Consider the following 9,102-nt stretch of genomic DNA (forward strand, 5'->3'; position numbering starts at 1 on the left):
ATGAAAAGGCAAATATGTGTGCTTGCTTTTCTTGTATGAAAATGTTATAATGTTAGATGTTCTAAAGAAACAGTTTTATTTCTGCCACACAAGAAAAAAATAAAGACAATCAGAAAAACAGTCCTTAAATGTCAGAATATGGGCCCATGATCCCACCCACTCAGTCCAATTACAAGGTCCAATAAAACCACAGACATGTCTGGCAGTTGGCTTTTCACTGTGTTTTTCCATGTGGGTGGTAACTTCATCAGCTTCCGGTTTGGGTGAAAACAAAAGGGCAGCAGGGTAAACTCCTATAGTCATTTACGCCCTCATTTCTGTTTCTGATGATTCCACATTAGACGGTGCATGACAGAAAGGATTCCGTCCTCCGTTCCCGTCATGTCCAGTTTAGTCTGTTTCCATTCTGAAAGTTTGGCGAACAAGTGAACAGAACCCAGTCAAAAAAACTGCAAGCACACAAAACAGCAAGTGTTTCAGAGCTAGAAGTGGCCATGTCCATGAAGGTCATCCATATTTATATGAAAAGGGAAAACTGGCAATATCTTGTTATGCGCTGAGACAATTGTATTTATTTAGTCGTTAAATTGCTTTAATTTTGTGATTTAAGCGTAGTTTCATATACCTGAGTGCATGGCTCCACAAACAACAAATCAAAGGAATAGTTTGGCAAACAAATTTGATTTAAACAGTTTTCCTTTTATCTCAAATGTAGTGGCCTGTTTAATGTCTGAAGTTTGCTTCTTTGGTTTTTTACCGAAGCTGTGAGGCCAATGTAGCTGACAGTTAATGGAAGCCTTAAACCACATGCTTATAGACATGCTTATGTGGTTTTTGACTGTGAACCAAGACTATTAGAGCAAATAGTGAGAAAATAACGCTCTTACAATAATGCTAATTACTGCTAGCATCACCTTGGGATTTCTAATAGTATGTTCAGTGCTAAGCTAATGCTGGTACATGCAAACCGTTTATAGTGTTGCTCGTAGGAGACATTTAGTGTTTGTATTTGAAGTTTTACCAGATATCATATATTTTACCTTGTAAGAGCGGTTTTGTAGTGATGGAGCTGTCGCTGTTTTCCATTTCTTAAAAACAAACTGAAACCTGGTTAGACTAGCGCTCATACACAGTCAGCAGCATATCTAGAACTTCCAGAAGGACCAGAGTGAAATTTTGTCGTCACAGAATTGCTATCCATTGTAATCCAGAACATGAACATGGTTGATTTCACTGAGTGTGTTTACATGCACTCAGTAATCCGATCACGATCAGATTTCTGCAGTTATCAGATTTTTCAAATGGTCATGTAAACAACATACTGCAGTTTGTTAGATCAGAGTAAGGCCTAGAAATTTGATTGAGAAATCTGATAAAGAGGCCGGATTTTAGCTCAGTAATTAGATTTCTCAGTGCATGTGAACTCTTACTCTGATTTCTTTCGGATTTCTCAGTCTGTGCATGTGCTAAGCAGACCGCTATTCCAGAAAAAAGCAAGCAGTGTAGCCCCGAGACGCAGCAAAACACTTTTGGAGCAACAATGAAAACAAATACATGCTTGACGAAATGGAGGATTTAAATATTCTTAATCTTCTAGATGATGTATATTCATATTTTCAGGTAAAGTAGCACAATAATGTTTTTGTTTTTTTTTTAAAGTTGCGGCATGAAGTTTGAGTTTTAGGTTACGTTTACGTCACATTTTCCTCTGCGAGTTTATTGGATGGTTTCAAAGCAGAAATCTGATGTAGACCTGGAGTTTCTCATTATCTGATTACTCAAGTGCGTGTAATCGCGTTGACTGGGTTACTGACAAAATCTGATTTTCTGTAGGTATCGGATTTTTAAGTGCATGTAAACAGTCTGTATCACTTTAATGTTTGTAGTTATTCTAATATGTTAGGCCTTCAGTTCAGCTCCTGAAGTCCTAACCAATAGGAGAGCTTACTTCCTTCTATCTACCTATATACCTCAGAGGAAACAGTCCTGATTGGACAGTGTTCTGTACGGTGTTACAAGATTCAAACCCTTTTGTTTCCAACCAAAACTTAACAATGTCCAGTTTAAATATGAGATTAAAGCATGATTACACTATTAAATAAATAAATAAATAAATAAAATGTAATTGCTGGAAATCTGTGAATGTCTAGAAGGCCTGGAAGGTTCCCCTCTGCTGTTAGATGTAAAAATGGACCATAGTACAGTCACATGCAAAAGTTTGAGCACCCTTGGTCACATTACGTTTGTTTCTAAGTGGAAACAAATGGACACATCCTAACACAATTTTAATACACAGTTACTGTTGATTTGATAAATTTACCATATTGGGAAACTATAAAACATAAAATGTGGCCAGTGCAAAATCTTATTTTTATATTTGTTTTTTTTTTCAATAGAACTCATGAAAAAATAGAATCTGTGTGCAGAAGAATGCCATGTTTCAGAGGGTTCACTGTAAAGAATGTGTTCACTTGTTTTCACATAGAAATTCAACAAAAACGTCTTTTTACTCGGAGTGTTCAAACTGTTCAATATGACTGTATGATGCATAGCCATAACCAGACGTATCAGCCATCAGGTTTTGTCTGCACAACAGTATATCATAGTGTCAGAAGCCACAGCAAACCAGGCTACACTCAAGGTAAGGACAAAACTCGTAAATGAGATTTTTTGCTGAATGTTTAGTTTAAAGACAAAGCTGAAAGAGCTGAATGGACTGTAGGCTAAAAGTGACAGTACACCTAAATGAAAGGGGGTCTGTGTCCGCTGCAGTCCCCCGCAGTGAGGTGGAGACTGAGGTATTTTGGCAGAAAGGCTGAGGCGCTACACGCTGAAAGCTCTTAGAGTGAGTCACTGCTATGTTTTTGTTCTTGTGGTTGGTGCGGTGTGGTTCCTCTGTCTTTACACCATCCCGACTGTCTCATGGAACAAACATCAGCCTGAATAGAGGGAGAGTCTCTCTGAACAGGCTGATCCTGAGGACATGGCTGTAAAACGGGGCCTGTCCTGTCAGACAGGAAACTGTACAGGGCGTATAGTGAGAGTGAGAGATTACATCACATCACATCATTTTCACTGCATCATCAGTGACTGCAAGTTGAAATTACAACACAAAGTATGCATTTCTAAACTGCAGGGTGACATCACTACCCACATCCCACAATCCTATCTGACCACTATGATGTTGGTCATTGTGTAGCGGTCACTGATGAGCATTTTATGACCCACATTCTTCAGAAAGTGAAGAAACGTAAGAGCTGCCAGTGTAAGTTTACAGCCAGTGGAAACAGCCTAAAATGTATAAAGACTGTTGTAATGGGGTCGGAAGGTTAAAGAGTTCCTTTTTTCAGATTTACCATAATTTTATCTTTATCAATGTTACATTTAAAGATATGTGGAGGTTCACTGTTATTATGGTAGCACATAAAATGACTATATTTGTAGACATATTGACCCCTGGATCACTACCACTGTAAAAAAAAAAAAAACAGTCAGTATGTCTCTCGACAATCAATATTTACATTAAACCATGCTGAAAGTATTTGTGTACATCTCAACAGTTGAAATATGGCACAGCAAAAAAAAAAAGAATCCCCCTTTAATGTGACAAGGTGGGAACAGCCAGAATAAGAACAACCAAAGTGAAGATGACTCACTTTCTGTGTTGACCCTGGAAACTAAGGTGAGGGCAGTAGAGCTCTGAGTAGATCACAAATGCTTTGATATGAAGACTGAAAATGAGCACATTCTTCACTTCATTCTTCTTTCTGCACAATTGAACAAGTTGCTCAGGCTCTATTTCAGTAAAGCCATGTGATGGACACTTCAGTCACATTTATTTTCATGAGGCACTGAAATTTAGGGGTCCAGCTTTCTTTGTCTGTGAACTTCCCAGGTGAAAGACAGTGTAGCCCCAGTCCTGACAGGCCAGATTGTGGCCTGAAGGTTGTGGGTTCAAATCAAATCTCAGGACTGACTGTAAGGTTGTGGGTTCAACTACCTAGATTGACTAGAAGGTTGCAGGTTCAAATCTCAGGACTGGCTTGAAGGTTGTGGGTTCAAATCAAATACCAGAACTAACTGTAAGGTTGTGGATTCAAATACCAAGATTGACTAGAAGGTCGCAGGTTCAAATCTCAGGACTGGCTTGAAGGTTGTGGGTTCAAATTAAATACCAGAACTAACTGTAAGTTGTGGGTTCAACTACCTAGATTGACGAGAAGGTTGCAGGTTCAAATCTCAGGACTGGCTTGAAGGTTGTGGGTTCAAATCAAATCTCAGTACTAACTGTAAGTTGTGGGTTCAACTACCAAGATTGACTAGAAGGTTGCAGTTTCAAATCCCTGGACTGACTTGACGGTTGGTTATGGGTTCATATCAAATCCCAGTACTGACTACAAGCTTGTGGGTTCAAATCCCAAGACTAACTAGAAGGTTGTAGGTTCAAATCTCAGGACTGACTGAAAGGTTGTTGGGTTTGGATTCCAGAACTGACCATAAGTTTGGGGGTTCAAATCTCAAAATTGGTAGGGTTACCTAGTTGTTTCCTTGGGCAAGGCACTTAACCCTCCCCTTCAAATAAGGTTCAACACAGGCAAATATGTGTGCCTGCTTTTCTTGGGTGACCATGTTAATTTTAGATTATGTTATGTAATGTTAGACATTTGTTCCCACATTAACAAGTCCACATTCTCACCCACATTTAGTCAGAAAATTCTGCTTGTCTCCAGACGTTCTCACATTTGGTGCCACAAGACAAGTAAAATGCCCAGCTGTTCAGTGTGAATATTACTAAACCAACAAAGCAACAATGAGTAATGAAACATTTAATAAAGATACACGACAAAAAAAAAAAACTTTTAGCACTCTGACTTGAGGAACTTGAAAGTCAGTGTCCACTTGGCCTTCCAAAAATCCAAAAATAACCTCTTTCTTGAAATCAGGAACTCATCGCAGTGATGTATGTGGGAATCTCATGTTTAAACAAAAGCACCATGAGGGTTTATGAAGGTGTAACTCTCTGCCCATTAGACTGGAATTTCTCAGAACTTTGCTGTTGGTGAAGACGTTCCATATACAGCTATTACTGGTAAATTTTAATCAACCCATCATTTCCAACTGCCTTCTTTAACTTTAATTACGAGGCAAGCATATAAAGTCTGATTACGCTCTATCTGTACTTTGGAGCAGTCGGTCTCAGGTTCACATTATTCAGAGTGAAATCCTGCACCACAGGCAATATAATTCCTTTCACACTGTCTTCACAACTTCTTGTTGTGTACACAATGAAAGCTTACTGCAGGCTACCTTCGGTCATAATGGAGGCAGATCTCTTGAACCTGCAAGTCAAAACATGCAGTGTGTTAAAAACAGTCTGTGATTTGAGAGCAGTTAATGATAGAGAGGGTTCTTGAGCTTATCAAACTGTCATCACTGCTCTGGACAGGCATAGACTTCATATCTTCTCACGCTGAATGTTTAGAGCTTCAGAAGCTTTAAGGATATCATGTTCCGCACATGGTGATACTCCAATCTCAAAACATTGACACAGTGCTGTTGTTCGACTTGGACAGTTTTTATTTACTGGATCTGTACTATTTCTTCTTTGTGTGACTACAATGAACTTGAAAAGTCCATGATCGAACTTCGACAAAGGCAGAGAATAACGCTTTAAGTTAAACATGTACATAGACATAAATTGTTTTAATAACTTGATAATAAGGTCTACATAGTAATGACGGGTTAAAAGTAGTGAGCTATTTACACTCTGAGAAGGTTTTGTGTTTTTGTAGTTTATGGAATATTTTAAATGAAAGAAATTAGCTAGGGCCTTGCTATAGTATTTTAGATGGTTGCTAGGGTGTTGCTAAGTGGCTCATATGTTGCTCCAGGTGGATGTTGTAGTGTTACTAGGAGGTTGCTATGGTGTTTCAGGTGGTTGCTAGGATGCTGCTAGGTTATTGTTGTGATATCCCAGGTGGTACTTAAAGTGTTTCTAGGCCATTGCTATAGTATCCCAGGTGATTGCTAATGTGTTGCTAGGCCATTGCTGTGCTATCAATAGCTCTTGCTAATATACATACTTTTAAGTAAGTGAATTTGTATATAATATCTATGAGAGTCCGTGTGAGAAATGTTTTTGTGCCATCATTTGTTGGATTTGAAATTTCAGAAAATTTTGCCCCTCATTTCATGTTATTGACTCTTGCTAGGCCATCCTAGATGGTTTCTAAAGTGTTCCTAGACCGTTTCTATAATGTGCCAGGTGATTGGTCAGGTGTTGCTAGGCCTTTGCTATGTTATCCCTGGTAGTTGCTAAAGTGTTGCTAGGCTGCTGATATACTATTGTAGTTAGTCACTAAGGTGTTGCCTAGGCATTGCTATGCTACCTCTGATGGTTGCTTAGGTGTTGCTAGGCCATTGCTATGGTCTCCAATGTTGTTGGTAAGGTATTGCTAGGCCGTTGATATGCTATACCAGCTTGTTACTAAGGAGATACTAGGCCATTGCTGCGCTATTCCTAGTGGTTGCTTAGGCCATTGCTATGTTATCAATAGCAATTGCTAATATCTGTGGCAGTAAGTGAAGTTGTATGTAATGTCTACAAGGGTCAATGTGAGAGATGTGTTTTGCCACATCATTTGTTAATGTTAAAATTGCATTCCACCATTCATTTCCAGTGGGGAAAAAATTATATTTGAATGCTGTATGAAAACCGTACGTCCAATTGGTCAAAAAAGTGCAAGAGACCTATTCAGGTACAGGTTCTATGATCCCACTGTTTTGTGGTTGCAGGTGAAAGCTGTAGGAAGAGTGCCATTACAAATCTTTGACACTGGAATAATAAGAAAATAATGAACAGTGGTAAATGTATAGTACGTCATGTAAGGTTTGTATTTTGTGACATACTTTTTTCATGTCTACATAAATATTCCTATGAAATGGCCTCCAGTGTGTCACCAACAACTGAATCAGTTTTCCAGCTCATGGACTATTTTGAGGCCTCACTTCCCGTGACATTGAACAGCTTCTCATTACTATAAATTACTAGCAGACGGTCTGTTTCCAAACACCACAGTTTAGTTCACATGTGGAAACTTGCCTTATTAGCGTCTTTTGTGGCCGGTGTTCCAGTAAATGGATGCGTGCCAAATCACTGAAGCCACAGGTGATATAAAAATGATACAATTCATTTATTTGAGAAGCAAAAGGTTTCCTTTGACTTTCCCATATATCACTTGTGGGTTTTCTACTACAACCCTGTTTCCAAAAGTCTGTCAGAAGTAAAGACAAGGAGGGGTTCACCACTCTTTGAAAGACTGCATGGATTCCATCATCTACAGCACATCAACACCAATAAAAGATTAAGGGAATCCAGAGAAATCTGTGTATGCAAGGGACAAGGCCGAAAACCAGTATTAGCTGGCCGTGATCTTCGGGCCCTCATTCGGTGGCTCTGCATTAAAACAGACCTGATGCTGTAGAGGAAATCACTGCAATGGCTCAGGAACATGTCTGTGAACACAGTTTGTGCTGCATCCACAAATGCAAGTTAAAACTCTAAAATGCAAAGAAGAAACCAGATAGATAAACAGGACCCAGAAACACCACCACCTTCTCTGGGCCCGAGCTCATTTAAGATGGACTGACGCGAAGTGGAAAAGTGTCCTGTGGTCCAACGAATCAAAAGTTTTAATTCTTTTTGAAACTCATGGACACTGTCCTGCCTGCAGTCGAGACCTGTCATTCACTGAAAACATTTGGCACATTATCAAATGAATAATACGGCAAAGGAGCACCCTGAACGTTTTTTGAAATCCTTTATCTAGCAAGGATAGAAAAATATTTTACTTTCAAAACTACAGCAATTGGTCTCCTGAGTTCCCAAACACTTACAAAGTGCTGGTAAAAGAAGAATTGATGCAACACAGTGGTAAACATGCCCCCGTCCCAACTTTTTTGAAATGTGTTGCTGGCATCAAATTCAAAATGGGCATATATAGTTTAAAAAAAACACAATAAAACTTCAGTTTCAACCTTTGATATGTTGTCTTTGTACTATTGTCAATTAATTATACAGTTTAAATCATTTGCGAATCAATGTAGTCTTTTTTTTCCAATTTGCACAAGGACTCACCTTTTTTTGCAAATGAGGCTGTAAAGTCATATAAGACAATAACATAAATGAAAAAGATTAATAATGAAGTCTCAACTTTTTTGAAATGTGTTGCTGCCATCAAATTCAAAATGGGCATATATTTTTCAAAAACAATAAAATTTCTTGATTTCAACATTTAATATGTTGTACAATTTTCAATTAAATGGTTTAAATGATGTGCACATTCATTCATTCTCTTTTTATTTACATTTACAGCATCTCAACTTTTTTGGAAATAGAGTTGTACTTTAAAAGTGCATTTAAAGGGCATTTCTGCAGTTTGTAAATATCTGCATAATGACACGGTTGAGATGTAAACGTCTGAAGAGTTTGAACCCCATGGTTGTGAATATGTGGCCTGATAACAAACATTTTTTATATTTTTGATAGTTTTTGTGATATGATCTCTGCCTAAAATGTATTTTTAAAATATATTCGCAGCAAAGAGATACATGTAAGCTGTTGTAAGGCAAAATATGTCTCCAGAAACCATATATTTAGGGATTTACTCGTTTTACGTGGAAGCCCATGGCAACCTGGCCGCAGAGAAAGATTCCCCCTTTTCTCTTTTCTTTTCCTGTTTATGGCAGCAGTATGGCAAACTTTCATCTTAATATAAAAATGCATATTAAATTTCAATATAGTACGTAATAATAATAGGAGTAGTAATAAGTCACATTTTTGGGAAAAAAGTATTTTTTCAAATCAGTTATATATATTGACATGATGCTACTTGTCAGGAATGGGCTTCCATAAGTTTACCATTAATAAAATGACATATAAAGGCACATACAGGTTCACTCATTGTTTTGCCTAGTACTATATACCCCTGGTTCCTATCACCTCTCTTGAACCATTTCACATCATTTTTTTTTCACATCAAATTTGAAATTGAATGATTTGTTTACATCTCAATGACTAAACTAAGCTGAAACATAAAACAA

The sequence above is a fragment of the Pygocentrus nattereri genome, chromosome 9, assembly GCF_015220715.1.
Source record: "Pygocentrus nattereri isolate fPygNat1 chromosome 9, fPygNat1.pri, whole genome shotgun sequence".
Lineage (NCBI taxonomy): Eukaryota > Metazoa > Chordata > Actinopteri > Characiformes > Serrasalmidae > Pygocentrus > Pygocentrus nattereri.